This window comes from Balaenoptera physalus (assembly GCF_965194825.1).
Source record: "Balaenoptera physalus genome assembly, chromosome: 17".
Taxonomy (NCBI): domain Eukaryota; kingdom Metazoa; phylum Chordata; class Mammalia; order Artiodactyla; family Balaenopteridae; genus Balaenoptera; species Balaenoptera physalus.
Genome location: NC_138895.1, coordinates 46,985,338 through 47,007,101, shown reverse-complemented (window position 1 = coordinate 47,007,101; position 21,764 = coordinate 46,985,338).

Below are 21,764 nucleotides of genomic sequence, written 5' to 3'. Positions count from 1 at the left end.
TACAAAAGGAATATACTTCCCATCAGACCATGTGATCAATCCTGTCCTTCACATTTAAAGCTGACTCTGCTGATCGTCTTCCTGCCCCTGCACGGGGATGATACAAAGGCCGGCACACAGAGGCACAAGGACCATGAAATTCATAAAGCTTACACTTCAAGGGCCTTCACTTTAGTGAAGTGAAATATATGCCACTAAACCAAATTTAGTTTGGTTTAGTGGCATATATTTCTGTGGTCTTCAGTCACTTGCATGTATAGTGAAGTCATTGCTAGATCTCTTAGTGTAGATGACTTTCTGAAATTCTCCCCCCGACTCACTGTGCCAGAGGTTGCCCCATGTCACACGTGTGTCCTTCAGTGCCCAGTCCTGACACTAGGAGGAAGGTGAAAAGAAACAAGGTTTGAAGTGTATCCAGACGCTAGTCTGTGAAGAAGTCTTTGAATCACCAGATGTGTAAAATTGTAATTGGAGACTTTGATGCTCATCAACTCTTTGTCAAAAAGGAAGTTCTCTTCTGTCAGAGCTATACTTTGATAATGTAGGGTGTACACCAATAAACACTCCTTACATTTTTAAATATTGTAATGGGAGTCTCAGAAAGTAGAATTTCATCTGAATTCTTATGTCTGTGGGACCCAATCCTGTAGCAATGCTGTAAATGTTGAGTCCATTCTGAATGCAAAGTTGTGTTTTCTGCATGCATGTCAGATCATGTTTTTGTGAATCTAATATAAATTGTCCTGATGAAGTCTGGCGATTCCAGAAGAAACAGGCATGCAGGAAACAGGCTGAAGAAACAAGTGTACCCCTTGAACAAAACTACACCTATTCATCTTTGAATCATTGTGTAGCATACGACTAATTTATTGTACAATTATGTAGCTCATTGAAATATAGCAGCCATTTTAAAGTGCATTTTCTCTGATGAATATGTGTCATGAATTCTAAAAGTATTTAAGATTAGCCAAGAAATGTCCTGAAATCCTGCAGCTCTTTTATGAAAGCAACTAGATTAGAGTTTTCCCAGGTTTGAAAACCTTAAAAATTAATGTCAAATTGCCAGTAAGAACTTGTGAAGCTCAAAGTAACGTTTCTAAACTGTTAGCAATAAATACAATTTTTTTTTTCTGTTAGAAGAAAGAGTAAATTTTCTATTCTCTCTCTGGAGAAGATTACACAATTGTTATTATATGAAGAGTTAACCAGAGAGTATGGAGCCAGAAACTATTGGGCAAGAAAGTATTATAGGGACGTGCCAGGCAATTCATTCATAAGAATATTATCTTACATTTATGGATTTTGTAACATTTGTGTTATTAGTTAACTTTGTTATATTTGTAATTTGTTATACTTTCTTCTCTCAATCTGAAGAAATATTCACCTTTGTACCAAATTTTATATTCCTCATTTTGTATTATTTTTCTTAAAGAAGTCCCTTCCTCCAAATTTTATGTGTTAAGCCCCATATAACCAGGATCTGCCCCTGCTAACACACAATCATGATTGACACGGTTTGTTCATCGAGTTTGGTTGAAAGCCAACTGCACGCAGGGCACTGTGGTAGGAGCTTTAGGGTGCAGAGTTAAAGTGGGAAGAGCCCTCAGTGGGAGTTAGGGGTCCAGGAATCCAGTCCTAACACTCCCAGAGAAAGCCGTATGAGATTAGGCAAGTCATCTCCCCTCTTTACAACTTGATTTCTTAAGTGAGGAGTTTGGATTAAACAAGTTCTAAAGCTCATCTTTGTGGGACAATTTTCTCTTTTTTAAAGTTTATTTTATTGAAGTATAGTTGATTTACAATGTTGTGTTAATTTCTGCTGTACAGCAAAGTGATTCAGTTATACATATATATATGTGTGTGTATATATATATATATATATATATATACACACACATTCTTTTTCATAGGCTTTTCCATTATGGTTTATCACAGGATATTGAAAATAGTTCCCTGTGCTATACAGTAGGACCTTGTTGTTAATCCATTCTACGTATAATAGCTTGCATCTCACACGACAATTTTCTGAACGTGTATTTCAGAGTCAGCCCAACCCTAATATTATTTGTGAATGATATTTGTCACCCTCTAGCCGTTTCCGCTCTCTAGGAGTTTATGACCTTGGTGAGCTAAGATTAGCCTTTGGTTTGTTGTGATAGGCAATGTTTGCTGGTCATTCTGTTCCTTTGTTTCATAGGCTGGTTTACATCTTGTGCCAAATAAGCCCCACTTCTAGTTGCTGAATTGTTGAAGCTGTGCCTGCACACGTCCTCACGAGGATGCTGTTCTTCTTCCAGCGGGAGTTACCACACCTAATGGCTAGACTGACATCTGGGTCTCACTGAAACTCTGGCAAGTCCTGCTCACGGGACCTGCGTCAAGACATACTCCTGCCTGGCAGCCTGGGGCATGAGTCCATGACTTTGCTTTCATGGACCCTAACTTCTAACAGAGCATTCTATTTGATGTTTTGACCACGCTGAGGGGATCCCCCAGTACACTGGCTGTGATTCCTGCCACAGGGAAAATGTTTATCGTCACATGGCATATTGACATGACATTGCTCTGTAGTTCTTTGGTTTGCTAAGGAGCCATCTTGCATATAAATACCAAAAACAAATTTTCCACCAACCAACTAATGTTTTTCCTACGTTAGAATATTACCAGTGCATGCTTCAGTTGACGCTTCTATTTTTATTTTCTTGCCTAAGTTAATTAATGGCCATTTTATTCATAATTCATTTATTGATTTGATTCACATCCCTCCTTCTTCCAACTTAAGGATTGGAGTTGGATTTCTGAACTCAATAGGGAATTCTGGCCACATCAAAATGGCAGTTTTTGAACCTGGAAAGATCATAATTGTATTTGGGTTTGACTTTGGTTTCCAAAGATGACTTAAGAAGGTGTCAACATCCCTTAATAAGGTCAGTTACATAAGCTGGTAATTAGTTTGCGAACAGAATGCCAACATTGATAAAAGGTGCTAATTTGGTTATTTTTAAACGTGTTTCTACTGTGGCACGTACCTTTTAAATAAGAACTCTTGTCTGCTATGGCTGTTTTTGAAGATTACATATAAGTCAGTTAAATGATTCACTCACTAGCTCCCTCAATAAATATTTGCTAAGGCTAGCTCCCTCAATAAATATTTGCTAAGGCACTGGATGAGACGCCGTTGGCCACTTTGCAGAGATGATGCAGTTCTACAGATGGAGGGTTAGTATGAAGAAGATGAAAGTTACAGGTCAACTTGACCCAGAAAAAGAAACCCTGCCTTTGAAGTCCCACCCCAAAGATGGTAAGCTGATAGATGGTGTTGATTATTGCTGGCTTGGCATATGCTAACAGAGTAACAGAAGAAAATGACTCAGCCCCAGCATGGTCCTTTTGGGAGCCACAAGACATTGACTCTATTTAATGAAGAAAGTGGTCGTCTGGTTGCTGCTGCAGAGGGAACAGAAGGTAACCAACCATAAGGTTGAGCTACAAAAGCAATAAAACAATAGAACTTGCATGGAGCAAACAGCACAAACTGTATGGTCATATGTCAGTCTGTTTTTTTTTCTTTTCTATCACTATATAGATGGGTCAAATTATTAGGATTAATGAAACCATGTGGAAATTGTCCTGGATATCTTACTAATTAATTAATTCCATCACTCCATCATTCAAACATTAATTTTTATTGAGCACCACACTAGGCCTTTGCTGGGTGTTGAGGACGCAACTATGAATAAACTGTATGGAGGTCAGTATAAGCAGACAGGTAACTAAATCAACGCTGCAAAACAGTTTGGAAAGCACAATGACAGAGTACTTGACAAGAACCTAATTCATTCTGGTGAGGGAGTGGTGAGCAAAGAACTCTAGGAGAGGAAGCATGGCCAAAACTGTCAGTAACCTACCTAACCACCATTTCCTTCATTCATTCACCACCAGTTCCTTCATTCATTCTTGCCAACAGAACCTTAACTTTGTTCTGTATGAGGCAGAAGGCACTCAGAGTAGAGGGGCTTCTCCACCAGTCACAGATAAACCATAGTAATCCTTCTCCCTTTGCCAATGATTGGTTTAGGGTGAGCTAGTGACCTGGACCTACTCAATGGGACCAGAAGAGAAGTCTTCTGGGAAAGATTTTCTTCTCTGATAAAAAAGAGAGATGTCCAAGGGGAAGCTCTTATTTTTTTCTGTCTTTGGGTGTGGTTTTGTGTGGATTTGATGTTTGGAGGCCAGGTATACATTTGGGGAAAGCCAAGACAAAGAAAAGGCAGCCTAGAGCTCAGCTTCTAAATTAACTAGCTCTGAAATTGCAGGGGAGTAATAACCTCTAAATTATACTGTAATAAATATCTAGTTTGATATTTTGTTAGTTGAAGCTGAAAACGTACAAGCTGATGCAAAAGTCTTCCTGAAGGAAGTTCTGAGCTGAGTCTTGAAGAGTGTGTAAGACTTAATCAGACAAAAAAGTGGGTGAAGGATGTTCCTGGCAGATAGGGGTATAAAAGCCACTCTTTCGAGGACAGAGAGTAGCACGTTTGGGGAACCAAAGTGCTTAAGCATGGCTATAGCAAGAGATGGGGCCGGAGAGAAATGCAAAACCTTATGTGCCATGAGAAGAAGCTTATAAATGTATCCTAAAATAACCTGGGGACCACTGAAGATTTTGCTTAGATTTGCATTGTACAAAGATGACTCTGGTGGCCACAGAAAGGCAGGTCAGGGTGTTTGGGATGAAATGGAGAGCATGTAGGATAATCCCTACAAGACCTGGAAAGGGTGGTGGTGAAGGGGATGCAGAGGAGGGGTAGGTTTAGGAGATGTTAGGGAAGCAGACTCCATAGGACTTGAAACCTGATCAAATGTGGGTGGAAGACAGAGGCAGGTGAAAAGGCCAACCCTTCGTTTTCTGGTGGGTGTCTGGGGGGAAAGTGGTTCTTGCCATTGAGATAGGAAATTACCAATTTGGTTCCGAGACTGGGGGAAATAGCTGGTAAGCCTGTTATGGGTTGGGGGTAGCATGGGGATAATAAATTCAACTTCAATGTATTACATTACGAATTTTGAAGACAAACAAGTGGGGATTTCTAGTGAGCAGTTTCATATGTAGGACTGAAGCCAAGTGCTCCCAGGAGAGACCTCACCTGGAGAGATCTGAGGGTCCTCAGCAGAGAGATGCTGTTGAAACCTTGTGAGTGGATGTACAACATGTAGAATGGGATGGGAAGGCTGTTTCTAGAGACACTCAAGCTTTAGAAACAAAGAAGAGGAAAAAGTAAGAAAGAGTGGGACAAAGAAGGCAAAGAGACATAGACCAGAGAAACAGAAGAAAAGTAAGGAGAAAATGGTACAATGAAAGCAGGGAAGATTGGTTTCATTGTACCACTGCTCAAGGGCCAGTGAGCTGTCATTTGTGTGATGAATGGACTTATTTTCTTGTTTATGCCTGTTCCTCTGACTACACTGCAAGTACCATTGGGGCGGGGCCCTCATCTCTTTTGCTCACCATTGAATCTCCAGTGATAGACTTATTGCCTGGACTCTAGTAGGTGCTCATTAAATATCTGTTGAATGAATGGGTGGTTTTATTTATTTACCTTGGTGTGCTCAGCGGCAATCACTAGGATGCTCAGAAATATGTCAAAAGAAGTAAGAAGACAGAAGCCTGCCACAAGCATCATACCACATCCTCTTCTTACTTGATTCCTCAATGCTTCAGACCCTAGAAACTGCACATGAAGACCAGTGACCACTGTGTGACCCAAACCCCATTACTGCCTGTGAATTGACCTGGGCTACTCACTGGAGAAGGGAAGGAGAGTTGGAGTGGGAAGTAGCTGTTTGGGAGTGTGAATGATGCAAGGATAATTCCAAATAATGTGAGCACAAAGGCATTTGCAAATGGGTCTTCCATTTAAAAAAAAAAATTTATTTATTTGGTTGTGCCAGGTCTTAGTTGCGGCAGGTGGGCTCCTTAGTTGCAGCTCATGGGCTCCTTAGTTGTGGCATATGAGCTCTTAGTTGCGGCATGCATGTGGGATCTAGTTCCCTGACCAGGGATGGAACCCAGGCCCCCTGCATTGGGAGCACGGTGCCTTAACCACTGTGCCACTAGAGAAGTCCCGGGTCTTGCATTTTTTTACGTTAGCTGAACAGACCAGCTAGCTCATAACGTACAACTAGCAGAAAGAAGCAGATTAACAAAACCAGTGTCTCTGTTCCCCTTATTGGGCTAGCATGTGTCTTCTTGGGGGTTGTTTGAACTTGTTGGTCTGTCTCCCCTTAATAGAAAGTAAGCTCCATGAGGGCAGGGAATTGTCTGTTTCATTCTCTGATGTATCCACAACCCCTAAATTAGCATCTGGCCCACAATAAGTATTTATTGAATGAATGAATGAATAAATATTCACATTGTGCTTTGGCTGTTATTCTCAGCCACTGTGGGTTTCCTGCTCTCAACCCTGCAGCAATATCCCTCCCACTCTAGAACTTAATCATCACCTGCTCCATCATGATGCTGGCTAGGTACAACTTCTTGTGATTCTGGACTCCATGGGAAACAGATTTTGTCTAACTGCTTTCTTGAATTGCCCTTGGTATTATCACAGTCCTGAGCACATAAGAAAGAATGAATTAAATGTTGACTTTATTCATTCAAAAAATATTGGCTGAGCAGGGCTGGTTCCAGGTGCTGCGCCAGGCCCTATTGATAACACGTTAAACAAGATCCAGTTCCTCACCTCACGAGTTTACCAGAGAGGAGACAGACCTAGAGGCAAATAATAACCAAACCAGTGAGAAGTTCTACAGTGGGGTCTGATGATGGGGCACTTCCCTCTGCCTGGGGGCCAGGGTGTGGGTGGTTGGAAGGTGCATCAGGGAAGGCTCCTCAGAGGAGGTTCCGCTTGAGTTGGGAGATGGGAGGACATGTGGGGTGGCAGGCACGTCTGAGTCAGGAAATGGGGGAGGATGGAAGCGGTGTGAGGAGAAGCGTACTAGGCAGAGAGCAGAGTGTAGACCATAAAAACAAGGAGACATGAGAAAGCGGGGGTGTGTTCAGGGCTGGGGACGTCTGTCATGACATGGAAAATAAATCAATGATTGATTATAATCAGAACCTGGGACTCAAACTTAACTATGGCACCTTAAGGTGGAGAGAGTAGAGTTCTTTCTGCTCCTGGATGGAGGGAAGCCCGTCCCAGTGCCCAGATCCCACTAAATAAGATCTCCACGCTGAAGCGTGGGCTCTGCTTTCTCTGTTCTTTGTAATTAATTACTGTGGTTGATAAGATCTCACCTTTTTCCACTCTAAATCCTGCGTTTTATGTCTGATACTGATCTATGTGATTACACCCTTCTCTTAATATTGACCTGGTTTTATGGCATAAGATACACTTTCAAATGATAAAACTTATTTTCTTTGAGATAAAAAAGGGTTGGAAAAGAAACTGACTATAGTGTCTGTAGAATGAGAAAGAAAATAAACATTTTGGGATAAACATGGACGTTTTAAGCCCCAAACTGTGATCTATTAGGAACATTTATATCCAAAGGCAACCCTGTAGACAGCAAACGTTTGGCCTGCAAATACTAACTGCTTCAAGGAAAACACTCCTCTTTTAAAATAATCAAATTCAAAGGAAAGAGAATTGAAACTAAATCCCACCCCTAATTTGTGTTAAAATCCATGTAGTCAAAATGTATGATTTATAAATGAAATTATCCTTGGCCTCTTGAACTGACGTGATTGGCTTCCTCCATGAAACGAAAAAAGAGAAGCAAGAATCACTTCCTCTCTGAGTGGGGCTCCTATTTAATTGGTTTTGGTCTGATTTTTCTGTGAGTAGGAATGGAGAAGAGGTTGCAGGGTAGACCAGTCAAGGCACAGCCCCCAGACTCCTGCGTCTTCAAACAGAAGAGACAAAGTAGAAAGTATTTTGACATTTTGTTTTTATTTTTCTGACTTGGCTCAAGTCACTTACCTTTCTTCAGGATGCTGTTTACACCAGAGAAACACATAGTCTGTAATTCTTGTCAGGGACAAAAAGATAAAAAATTCTCCAACTGCTTGACCATGCAGTGGGCTGGAAGTATGCAGACATATGTGGTATGAATTGAATGGCTCCATGAAACTTCCTCTATAACCATAATACAAGTAGTTTCCATTATTCTACCACTGTGCGTAGAATTCCTATTTGATTCATTCCTTTAGGGGAAGATATGTCAATATTTCAGATTACTGTCATCAAATGGTGATACCCAACTAGACTGTTAGCTGTTGGATGGCTGTTGATTGAAGCTGTTGATGCTTCCTTAGTATGCCCGCTTGGTTCAAGTACAATCTATACACATGGTAGGTGTTCAATAAATACATGTGAGGGCCCCAACGTATGACTATGCTAGGCCATAGTCAACCCTTAGCACCATATGGTGCATTTATAAAATAATTCTCCAACTAAGAACACTGAAACCTGTGCTTATCGAGAAGAAGAAAAGTTAGATTGGTTTGGGTAGTTTAGAAGATCAGGAGTAAGACAAGGTGCAGTGAGATGCTCAGGGCCCAGGGCACTAGATCTGTATTAGAAATATGTGAATCACATAAGTAATTAAAAAATTTCTAGGGCTTCCCTGGTGGCACAGTGGTTAAGAATCCCCTGCCAATGCAGGGGCATGGGTTCGAGGTCTGGGCCGGGAAGATCCCACATGCCTTGGAGCACCTAAGCCCGTGTGCCACAGCTACTGCGCCTGCTCTCTAGAGCCCGTGAACCACAACTACTGAGCCCACGGGCCACAACTACTGAAGCCTGCACGCCTAGAGACTGTGCTCCGCAACAAGAGAAGCCACCACAATGAGAAGCCCGCGCACCACAACGAAGAGTAGCCCCCGCTCGCCGCAACTAGAGAAAGCCCTCGCGCAGCAATGAAGACCCAACACAGCCAAAAATAAATAAATTACAAAAAAAATTTCTAGTAGCCACATTGAAAAAGGTAGAGGAAACAGATGAAATTAATTTGAATATATTATATCTAACCAATACATCAAAAATATTATTTCAATATATAATCAAAATAATTAGTGACATATTTTACATATTTTTTCATGCTGTCTTCAAAATCCAGCATGTATTTTAATCTTATCACAAATCTCAATTCAGAGGAGCCACACTTCAAGTGTCTAGTAGCCACATGTGGTTACCATATTGGACAGTACAGATCTGTGCCTGTTGTCACAGAGGGAGGCAAAGAGGAAGGGGAGGGAAACAGGGAGGAGGTACCACATTTGGGGGAGCCTTGGGGAGCCAGGAGCCCGTAGAAAGTGGCCAGAAACAGGAGAATGGGGAGGAGAGTTGGAAAGCAGCAAAGCATAAGACAAAATATGCTTTGAAAGTTTGCTGGGGCATCTTTGGTACAATGGCTGGAGCAGTACTATTCAGGTATGTTTGCCTCAGCCTGGGCCAAAAAGATTCTCAGAGGTTCTTGTAAGTGGGGTTCCTTCAAGTGAAAGATGTGTGATTCCTCTGGTGTCTTTGAAGTGAATTAATGCAACCCAAAGTCTCTTAGTTTAATAATTCTAACAACTTAATAAGACACCTAAAATGATCAGTTACTTTCTTCTAGAGAAAATTACCATCTTCTAGAGGAACATAATCAAATGTCCATCTTCTAGCACAGGTATCCCTGCCTGGCCAAATTCTATCTCCATCACTCTATATTTAGCATCCTGAAGATCATAATAAAGGCTGTGAGAAAGAGGATAGACAGGAAAACTTTCGGTTTCACCTTTTTCAGAATGCCATCCAGTTTATCCAGGACACTTTTCCATAATCTATGAACTTAAACTATGAACCTATGAACTTAAACTCAGTTGGGAGACAACTTTCATAAAGAGGTTACTTATGGCACTCGTTTAACATACTTGGGGTGGGTGGCAGGTGGAAGGGAAATCCACATGAAAATGCCACTGCCTTCATTAGAGACTGGACATTCCTTTCTTGCCAAGTTCAGAAATTTACAGCAGTGGCAGCCCCAGTCACCAAGCCTAATGCAAGGTCTATTTCTCTCCCATGAAGCTAATTAAAATTTAGAAACTTCAGGATTGTTTTTCTATTTCTATTTCTAGATTTTTCTCTTGAGGGTACCTCATACTGAGAGCTAAGAAATCAAAGATTTCTGGATCTTTCCAGCATCCGTTGTTCACAAAGAGGTTTTCCATCTTCATCTCATGAGTGGGATAATCCAACCCAAGGGGTGTAGTTCCATTAAACCAATATGTAACCTGAGGTCGGCACCTGATCTTCCTTTGTCTTGCTTGCCTTCTTTTTAAAAGGTCTCATTTTTCGCTGTGCTTTTCTTTGTGTGAATTCCATGGGTTTCTTGGGCATTTCTTTCCGGTCATAGGTATTATCTGCATCTTCACTTATGATAACAGCTCCACCTTGAAACTAACCCAGTATTTCTTCTGACTATTTTAGATGGGTCTTCCCTTCTCAAATCTAAGATTTCTGTAACCACTGCTGCCGCGGTCCCCTGCATGTGGTTTCTGATTGCTCTCATTATGGACTCTCTTCCTGTAGCTGTAAGGGCATGCCTCTCTCAGCCGTTTCCTAAACTTGGGATCCCGTTGCAGGTGGGGATGGGGGAGGGGTCGTTCTGGCTGGCTCTGTTAGATTTCATCACTTTTCTTCCTCATCTTCTCTTTATGAGTAGCTGGAGCTGGGTGTGTTTCCTGATCCCCTTTATATCCATCTACCTTGTCTCTAAAACCCTAAACCTTCTAAGGAAATCTTTCTCTTCCTCCTGTTTAATCAGCCCATCTGCTTTTATCTGTCTTTCATTGTCTCCCTGCTCCTATTGAGATAATAAGGCAGAAGTACATTTTGACAGCCAATCCAGTTCCTCCCTGAGTTTCTGAGCAAACCTGCTTCCAGATACGCTGTTTTAGGCTCAGGCCTCCTAAATTGCCTTCTTAGCTTTGGGGCTGATAAGAATTTCACTGAGCTTTTTTAGGGGGAGGGGTTGTTTTGTTTTCCCAAGAAGATGGGATATTCTTTATAAAAACAGTGGCTCCTGTTCCTTCTTTGATGTATTCATTAGTGAAATCTACCATCTTTTGGGAGTGTCAGTGCCCCTGGGATGTAAAGCTAGGGCCAGAATTTACATAATGAACAAACTCAGGATAAACTTGAGGTCTGGTGGTTGGGGGTGACTTGAGTCTGTGGACCATCCCCCTACTTCCACACTTCTCTTCCTTGTCCCTGAATGCAGTTCCTAACAATGCAGAAAGGAACAGAACATTGAGTAGTTCATCTAGATTAAGATCTGGCATGAAACTCACACTGGTGCTCTGCAGCCAGGAAGAACTTAGCTGCCTTTGTAGTTTAAACACCTGGCCTCTAGAAATGTTGGAGAGACATAATCCAAGTAGAAAAAAATTTCCCAAATCCAATGCATAAAAAGCACATATGCTACTGCCAATTTTAGGATTAGTTTTAACTGGGTCTAAAAGTTCTATTTTTCCAAGAATGAAATTTATGTCACAGCAGTGCCTGCTCAGGCATGAAGGGCTCCTGCAAGGTCAGATCAAGTTCAGCCTCAAAGGCCATCACAGTCATTGTTTACGAGTAGGAAGAATGAGAAGATTCTGCACCCCCAGTTCCTGCCCCCTGGCAGAGTGCATCCTCTGTGGGAAGGAAGATCAGAATCAGAGATTCCAGCAGTGGCTGACCCCAAACACTCAACTCCTTCTCCTAGACTCACCAATTAGACACAGATCCTCTCCAAAGGGTAGGGAAAATAATCAGGAGGGTCACTCAGCTCAAGTTCCTTCACCTGAAAACCCAAATGCAGGACAGCGGTTCTCAACTTGATCACCTGAAGGGCATGCTGAAACACAGATCACTGAGTCACCCCCAGAATCTGAGGAGGTCTGGGGTTTTGCCTGAGAATCTGCATTTCTACTGAGTCCCTAGGTGATGTTGATGCTGCTGGCCCAGGAACCTCACTGAGAACCTCTGATCTATGAGAATGTAGGTCTCCTCCAAGAGGTAGAGCAGTCATTCTTTGCCTGGATGAGCAAACTGCTTGTGGTTTGAGTGACGTGGAGATGTGTGAGTGACAGAACGGGGAATGCAGTCCCAATGGCTTTGTTTTCACAACAGACCAGGGAGAGAAGAGGTGACTGACAAAAAGGATTTTTACCACTCTGACACTCAGTCCTTCTTTACAAGGGGCATTGGATTGATCTGTAAATAGTATTGGGTTGGCCAAAAAGTTTGTTCGGGTTTTTCCATAACATCTTACAGAAAAACCCGAACAAACTTTTTGGTCAACCCAATATTACAGAACCATGGTGAGAGGTATTTTTTCATTTCATCAAACTAAAAAACCCATTATTTCATTAAACTAAAAACATTCATTTGAAAAAAAAAATTGATTTGCTGGTCCCTTAGAAACAGCCTGAAATTGGTGGAAAGCAAAACCTCAACTAAGATTGGTAAACCTTGGGTTGTTTTCCTTCACTCTCAATCAAAAACCCAGCATTTGGAAATCTTTGGGACACATTTTCAATAATTCAATTTCTTTTTATTTTTCATGGTCATCGATCAACATCAGCATTGTCAGAGAGCAGTTATTAAACACGATAATTATACTGGACCCAATGCTAGGAGCTGTACAGAGCAAGATACAGCTCTGTACACTGTATGGGCACTAACCTTTATCAAACTTGGACCATCAGAGGTTGGACTAAATGGTCTGGCTTCTTGGTACTCAAAGTACGGCCATGGACCAGCTGCACTGATTAGAACTGCGGAATCTCGGCTCCACCCCAGGCCTCCTGCAAATAAGAATTTGCATTTTCACAAGATCACCAGGTGATCAGACTCACTGAAACATTCCAGAAACACTGAGCTAGTTATGCCCCCTCCTCCCCATCCTTAATGCGGCTCCCAGAATGCTCTTTGAAGATCTAAGTCTAAACACTCTTTGCTTAAAATTCTTCAGTGAGGGCTTCCCTGGTGGTGCAGTGGTTGAGAGTCTGCCTGCCAATGCAGGGAACACGGGTTCGAGCCCTGGTCTGGGAGGATCCCACGTGCCGCGGAGCAACTAGGCCCGTGCGCCACAACTGCTGAGCCTGCGCGTCTGGAGCCTGTGCTCTGCAACAAGAGAGGCCGCGATGGTGAGAGGCCCGCACACCGCGATGAAGAGTGGCCTCCACTTGCCGCAACTAGAGAAAGCCCACACACAGAAACGAAGACCCAACACAGCCAAAAATAAATATAAAAATAAATAAATAAAATAAATAAAAATGCAATAAAATTAAAAAAAAATTCTTCAATGATATCCATTCATCTAAAGAATTAAATTTAAATATCATAGCTTTTGGGGAGACAAGGGGTAAATAATAAACATGATTCCAACAGAGGAGTTGTAGGTAGGTAGGAAGGGTTAGTAGCTAGATAGTTTTATGGGTTGAATGGTGTTTTTCTGGCTTTCCATCATTCAGAGAGGCATCAGAGAAGCCCAGCTCAGCCTAACCTTTCACACCTACCCACCCCCAAAAGCAATGCTTTGAAAAGGGCAAAACCTTGTGTGCCTATGACACTGCCCTTTTCCGTAATGGTGGGTTTATACGTCTGAGATCTTTGTGAGATAGGAAGATGTAACCCCTGTGATTGGCAAATCTAGACATACCAACAAGGGGAGAAATTCTGTTTCTACGTGTTAGTAGTTAGGCAGTGGAAGGGGGAGTGTGTGTTGAATTTGAAGGGGTTCGTGGAGCAGTAGAAAACCACCAAGGGGCTCCCGGATGAAAACCCTCATTTAGTGAGCGCTCCCTGTGCCATACAATGTGCTAAGAGCTTTACTGATACTCTTTCATTTAATTTCCACAAGAGCCATTGAAGTAAGTATTAATAATATCCACAGTTAACAGAGAAAAAAAGTAAGAATTGGAAAGGTTAAGCAACTAACCCATGTTACTTAGCTAATAGGAGGTGAAAGTAGGATTAAAATTCAGATCTGGGGCTTCCCTGGTGGCGCAGTGGTTGAGAGCCTGCCTGCCAATGCAGGTGACACGGGTTCGAGCACTGGTCTGGGAAGATCCCACATGCCGCAGAGCAACTAGGCCCGTGAGCCACAACTACTGAGCCTGCACGTCTGGAGCCTGTGCTCTGCAACAAGAGAGGCCGCGACAGTGAGAGGCCTGCGCACCGCGATGAAGAGTGGCCCCCACTCGCCGCAACTAGAGAAAGCCCTCACACAGAAACGAAGACCCAACACAGCCAAAAATAAATAAATAAATAAATAAAGTGTAAAAAAAAAAACAAAAAAGAAACCCATAAAAAAAAAAAAAAATTCAGATCTGATTCTAAAGTCAGTGCTGTCAGTTTGTGTACTACATGGTCTGCCCGTTACAAGGGCGGTCACCATCCATCCCTGCCTTTTCATTTAAATCCATATTCCTCGGACATGAATCTCAGGAAATTGTTGACTGCCCTTTCCCACAATGCTTCCAGAAAGCGTTTCCTTGCAAGTGATGAAGTGGAAATGGCACCAATGAGTAAGAATGAATGGATGGATGCGGAGTTCCAGATGGAGGTGGCAAATGAAACGATGAGTCGTGTCCATAAATCAGCAGATGTGGCATGGTTCTTGGTGACAGACACCCATTTTCCCCGCAGCCAAACTGTCTGCTTTGGCTTCTCTGAGCTGCAGTGGAAGCCGAATTGTCTACCACTGAATCAGTGACCCAACAAAAGGGGCTGAAATTATGAAAAGATGAAGCCAAATAAAAATCTACCCCCATTCATTGCTGCAGTGGAAGAAGAGATGTCACATGTGTGTTTCTGAATATTTCAGAGATTATCGTTGCCTGGGAATGGAATTCCAATGACTGGAAAGGCAGAGGGGTGATTGCCTTAATGCATTGTCGGTAAAGCCTTTTTGTCTCCTTGCCTAGAAATGAATGAAGCTAGGTCAGAAGGAATTGTTGGATGACCTAATGTCTACCATTTAAGCTAAAAATAAAGCAGAAGAGGAAGGTCCCCAAAGTCATAAAGGATAATAGGTTAAGCTACAGAGGGAAATCTAAGTCAGGTTGTCGTAAACTTTGATTTTCAACACTGTTACTGATGCAGGTGGGCCTGTGGATATTTTGAAATTTATTGCTTTTTCATGCAAGTTTGAACCAAGCAAATTTGAAATCATGTAATATGAAAATAATAATAAAGCCTCCCTTTAGGTACAACATTTGAGATAATATAAATCCCCTTGGTTTGCCATGGTCCCAGCAGCAAATAGATGGCACACTTAAACTGGATTAAAGAGCTATTGACAAAGGCATGGGCAGGGTGTAGGGAAACTGCAAGGAACAGTACAGATCTTCCCTCCTGACCTGAAGGCACGAGGGGAATAAGCAATTACTGAACCCCTTCTGGGGGTAGCTGGGTGGAGAGGGTCACCTGACAGGGGCTGGGGGCTTTGGTAAAGGGACACAGCTGATCTTCTGTGGCCTGGCAGAGGGTTCTGGGAATAGATACCCTAACTCTCTCCTCCATCACCCTGATTTCAGTGGGTGCTGCCCACTGGTGGGACCTGCCTGGAAGCCAGAGGGCAAGGAGACTCATTGCTGTAGTCCATACAGACTGACTTCCTGGGGGGAACAGGATGGAGAAACATCTGGAGGGCCACCAAACGAAACCAAAAAATGAGCCAAGAATGATATAATTTCAAACCAGGAGAGAAACAAACTGTAAATAGTGTTTCTGCTGTTGCCACATGGCCATGCCATTGCAGCTGGTAAATAGCACTCACGCCCCCCGAGTCCTCCAAACGATCTATCCGTGGTCAGGATTGCTTTTGAATTGTGTGGACTTTGAATTATGAGATGCTTTAGGAAACATGCCTTCCATCAACTCCCGAATTCGTCTTCTTCCCCAAAATAGTACTTTGGTTTGAAGTCTCTTGTAGGAGATTTTAAGCTGCAAATTAATTACCAGGCTATAGAAAGAATTCTGGCTTACCTCCCTTTATACAGTTTCTGTTTCTTGGAATACCACAAAATTAAGATTTTTCTAAATACAATCCTATTTTTATTTTGAGGCATGGGATACTTCCAGTGCTGTGCAGACTTCTTTTCTCTTACTTTAGAATTGATTGATGCTCTAAGAAGTTAATTTTGAATACAATGAACAGCTGTGTTTTCACAGTCACAGTGGCTGTAGGAACTCTGGCTGCCCAACTATAAGCTCCCTGAGAACAGGGGCTGTGTCTCATTCAACAACTTATCTCCAGCTTCCAGCATAATGCCTGGTTCTTAGAAAGTGCTCAGTAAATATTTCTTGAATGAATGAACAAAGGTTTTAAAATGATGCATAGATCCATAACTGAATCATACCAACTTCCAAGCATATTCCCTAAATATGTGTTACTATGAGCTTTAAGAATCACTATAAATGATATTGTGAAGGCTGACTGGTTTCCTCCCTTCACTGGAATGCTGGGAACCTACAAACTAAGAATCAGCTTCCAAGATTAGTCTTTCTGTTGTGGTTCAATCATTTTGAGAATTCTCCAAAGTGCAATCATTGCCAATTAGAAACTTTGCCAACCAAGACCCAAAGAAAGTCATTTATCCTTTCAGATTCCCTGTGAATGCAGAAAACCTGGAATCTCAACCAAACCAAGTGTAAGAGTTGTCATAGGGTCCATTCTGTTTAGTCATCTGCTTTCCTTAAAAGACGACAAGCCTGCATCTTACGGCCATCAACGTTCAGCACCAAGTAAGTTGGAAGGAGCCTTGGATCCTCTCTAGGATGGTGGGATTTACCTGCTATCACCTGCTACAAGACAAGGATGAAGTGGGAGGGGCTGGAAGGATCTAGAAAAGCTTTGCCCTGCGATACTGTGCTTTGCTTAGAAAGCCTGCATTCTGGCATCTCTTGACGATGGCTTCATTTGGGGTATTTTTAATCCAGGAGATTAAATCAAGCCATCATTAAGAAGGTAATCCATGCATTTGATTTCCATTAAGAGAGGAACGGATTGTGTTCCTGTCTCTTCTTTGTGTCCTAATTTTCCCTGTACTCAAACCCCCTCTCCTCTGCTTGGTGATGCCATGGTAGCCTTTAGTCTCTGGTGGGGCTGTGGGTGTGTAGCTCCCTCTGCAGCCATCGCTGATTCATCTCGTTGACTCATCTGCTGGGGCCTCCAGGCTGGGAGACAGTGATGTCACTGTCCCTCCACCCCCACCCCAGCCTCTGCTTTAATCCTCTGCGCGTTCGCGACAGGCACGTTCAGCTGAGGCTGCCCTGGAGTCTGGGAACTCAGCGAGCTCCCCAAAGGCCGATGACCCTGGGAAGGGAGCCCCGGGATGCTCATCGATGCAGGTCTGAACTCCTTCACCCTGCTCACCACGAGGCCATTTATAGATGCAAATAGCTAGGAGGTGACCAAACCGACACATCCAAGGCAGCCAGACATTCAGGAGTCAAGTTCCCCTGCTCGGTCTCTCTGTTTTGAGGTCAATGACTATGAACTATCATTTTGTAGGAATGCTCTTAATTCAGCTGTGTGTAAACCACAGGTCTGTTTCTCGGCAGTTATAATTCAGAGCCTTCAGACTACAGTCATCGCTGGTTTGATCTTTTCCCCCCCGTTTCCATTTCTTTCTTCCTCTCTCTACTTCAACTGCTCCTCCACCTCGCTCCTAACTTAACGGTTTCCATCTGTGTATCATTTGGCTCTGTTTCCACCCCAGTTTTTTTCTATCATATGCAGCTGGACCCCTTCCAGGTCCCAGATGTGCTGTTTATTTACGCCGAAGCATCTGGGCCTCTACACAGTCCTGTCACTGCAACGTGGCAAACTTGTGAAAACTCTGACTGGCAGCCAGCCCTTAGGCTGCAGCATCCCGACAAGTCAGGGCGGCGTTTCCGCGGAGCGTGAGAAGGCCGAGGGAAGGGATGTGGGGGGCAGTGGGGACCCAGGGGGAGCCAGAAGCTCACACTCCCATGCCGTGGCTTTTAGAGGAACCTAGTAACACTAGAAGAATAAGGTTCGGTTCCTTTTGAAGCAGGGGCTTTGCTGCAAAATCCAAATAACTCATTCTCCTCCATCAATGAATTGGAAGTGAGGTTACCCAGTTAAAGCAAATGGTCATCGCCCCTAAGTGACAGGGCTGTGAGCACCAAAGATGCGCGCCCAGGATTTGAGGAATTTAGGGCTGCCCCAGAGCGACAATGGATTGGGAGCCAAAAATCCTGGTTCTGGTTCTGACTTTCTACTGGTTCTCTCTCTGACCTTGGACAAGCCTTTTTTTTTTTTTTTTTTTAAGTTCTAGTTTCTTTTTTTTTTAAATTTATTCATTTATTTTATTTATGGCTGTGTTGGGTCTTCGTTTCTGTGCGAGGGCTTTCTCTAGTTGCGGCAAGCGGGGGCCACTCTTCATCGCGGTGCGCGGGCCTCTCACTATCGCGGCCTCTCTTGTTGCGGAGCACAAGCTCCAGACGCGCAGGCTCAGTAGTTGTGGCTCACGGGCCCAGTTGCTCCCCGGCATGTGGGATCTTCCCAGACCAGGGCTCGAACCCGTGTTCCCTGCATTGGCAGGCAGATTCTCAACCACTGCGTCAACAGGGAAGCCCCTTGGACAAGCCTTTTAATCTGAGTTCCTATTTCCTTTCCCATGAAGTGAGAAGACTGCATTAAATTGTGGGGTTTTTAAGCTTTTGTTTTAAAAATTCAAACTAAATCTTAAGTGGAGGCCTTTTCTGTGTGTGTGCTCAATACTACCATGAGATGAAGTGGTCCTAACAGCGTTTTGCTAAGTGGCCTCACTGACAGCCATCCCCGGGCGTGCTGGACCCCACGGAGTTCCGAGGGAGGCGGGGCATCGAGGTGCACCATCCAGCATGCGCCCTTCCGTGCCTTGAGAGCCGTGGGCTCGGCCACAGGGCCACCCTCCTCGGCGGCATGGGGAACAAACCTTCCCCTTTGACACTCCCTTCCTTGTTCCTCCCCTGGCCCTGTCTCCTTAATGTCCTCCACCGCACCCTCCCCGCTATCACCCTCTTCTCCTGAGCTTCCCGCAGGGATGGTCAGCCGTTCAGTCCCAGCCTCTCTGAATGGGCCACGCGGAGTAGGGGTGGGGCAGGACATTTATACCCTTGGGTGAAACAAATACTGGGCAGACGAATCTTCCAGACTACTAAGATGGAGCCTCGCTTCGCAGATTTTCTGTGAATCGTTGTATCAAAAGGAACTCTTCTCTCTCTCCATCCACCTCGAGTCTCATTATGAAAGCCACATTTTTTATCCCAGCCCTAGTCTGTGCGGCAAGCCCCAGGAATGAGGGCAAGGACATGTCTGGGTGTGTGTCCCTCTGTCTGGCCATTTCTGAGACAACTTTATAGAACCTCAAGGGCTCCTTGGAGCACAGTTTGAGGGCCACTGCACAAGAAGCAACCGTCACTCCTAATCCTTGGGTCCTAAGAACTGTCCTCAGAGAAGAGTATTCTTCTCCACCTGGATTAGAATCCTAGGAAGTCTTTGGACTAGAGAGGACCTTTGGAGACCCGCACTCTTTCTCACCTGATACTTTGAGGGAGGGCTGCATCCATCTAGATTCCACCAGTTGGGAGAAACTTCCCTTGGAGAACAGTTCATAACTCCTAGTACCACACAGCCATCCTCAGGTGGCACAATTCTCTCTCTAATGGTGGAGCATTAGGCACTTTGGGCTGATGGATGAAGGAAAATTTCAGTATCTGAGAATTTCCCTCCATACAGGTGACTTCTCACATAGACCCAGCAGTCCAGCTGGCTGAGAGACCAGCGCTGTGCCACCAAGGGAGGTCCCACGTCATCTTGACTGTGGATAAACTATTACTTTTCCTCTCATCTTCAATGAGTGGGACAGCACCATACTTAAAGCTGTTATAGATTGTATAATTCTTTCCAAATATTTGCTGCACTACTTGGCAATAGATTAAACCTCCTGGTTACATGGATGTTCGGCTGAGCCATTGATTTGCTTTAGCCAATGAAATGTGAGCCGAAGTGATTATGTCACCTCAAGATAACACTCTAAAAGCCTATGGGAGGTTCTACCATCTCTCTCTTTCCTCTCTTCTAACCAAGGGCAATATCCGGGAAGGGTAATATCCCAGATCGGGCTGCTTTTTCATCTTGGGTCTCAGAATGATGAAGATGTGAAGATGCAGCAGACCCAAGACAGATCTGTAATGGGTATGGAGCATGAGAAAGAAATACACCTTTCAGACTTCCCTGGTGGTGCAGTGGTTAAAAATCTGCCTGCCAGTGCAGGGGACACGGGTTCGAGCCCCGGTCGGGGAAGATCCCACACGTCGTGGAGCAACTAAGCCAGTGCGCCACAACTACTGAGTCTGCGCTCTAGAGCCCGCAAGCCACAACTACTGAGCCCGCGTGCCACAACTACAAAAGCCTGCACGCCTATAGCCCATGCTCCAGAATAAGAGAAGCCACTGCAATGCAAAGCCTGCATACCACAACAAAGAGTAGCTCCCGCTCACCGCACCTAGAGAAAGCCCGCATGCAACAAGGAAGACCTAACGCAGCCATAAATAAATAAATAAATAAATAAATAAATCTTACAGGAAAAAAAAATACACCTTTCTGTTACAAGCCTCGATCTAGTTGAGCTGTTTCTTATGGGTTAGGAGCCAGACAGACCTCGCCTTGAAGTTCAGCTGTTTAATCTTAGACAAATTACTTAACCACTCTAAGCCTCAATTTTATCATCCATGAAATGGGGATGATAATGGCACTTATCTCACTGGGCTGTTGTGAGGAGTAAATATGAAAATGAAAGTTCCTTAGCACAGTACCTGGTACTTAGAAAACAATAAATGTTACCTGTTATTATTATTATTATTATAAACTAGATTTAGGACACAGAAATAAAATGATGGGTGTATATGACAGGGATGAACAATTATAAAGCAGGACAAATGATCGTAAGACTTCCAACACTTAACTTTTAAAAACAATACTCAATACTTATGGCCCTATGTTAGGAAGCATAATGGCCCCCAAAGATGTCCAAATCCTAACCTTCAGAACCTGTCAATATGTTAGCTCACATGGCAAAAGGGACTTTGCAAATACGATTAAGTTAAGGATTTTGATATGGGAATTTATCCTGGGTAAGTCAGGTAGGGCTGTTGTAATCAGGAGGGGCCTTATAAGTGAAAGAGGGAGGCTGGCGGGATGGAGATGTGAGGACAGAGGCAGAGGTAGGAGTGATACAACTGCTGTCTGGAAGAGCCACGGAACACAGACAGCCTCTAGAAGATGGAGAAACATCAGAATGGATTCTCCTCTAGAACCTCTGTCAGGACCACAATCCTGCCAACACCTGGATTTCAGTCCAGTTGTGGCCATTTTGAATTTTTGACCTCCAGAACTGGAAAATAATTTATGTTGCATGAAGCCACTAAATTTGTGGTAATTTGTTACAGAAGCAATAGGAAATGAATTCAGGCCTCTTTCTCTTATTTCAGCATTGCTGCTTCTTGTCAACAGGTAGCCTCATTTATCTGAGTTCAAAATCATAAAGATCTGGGTAGGATTTCTTTAGACCCTAACACATGTTGAGTCATAAGTGAGCTACTGCCTGTGGCCACCCTTTCCTGCCAACTCCCTCCCCCATCCCATGTGACCCCATCCTATCGCATCCCATGTACACAATCTCAAAATCATAAAAGGAGTTTTCTATTTTAATCTTT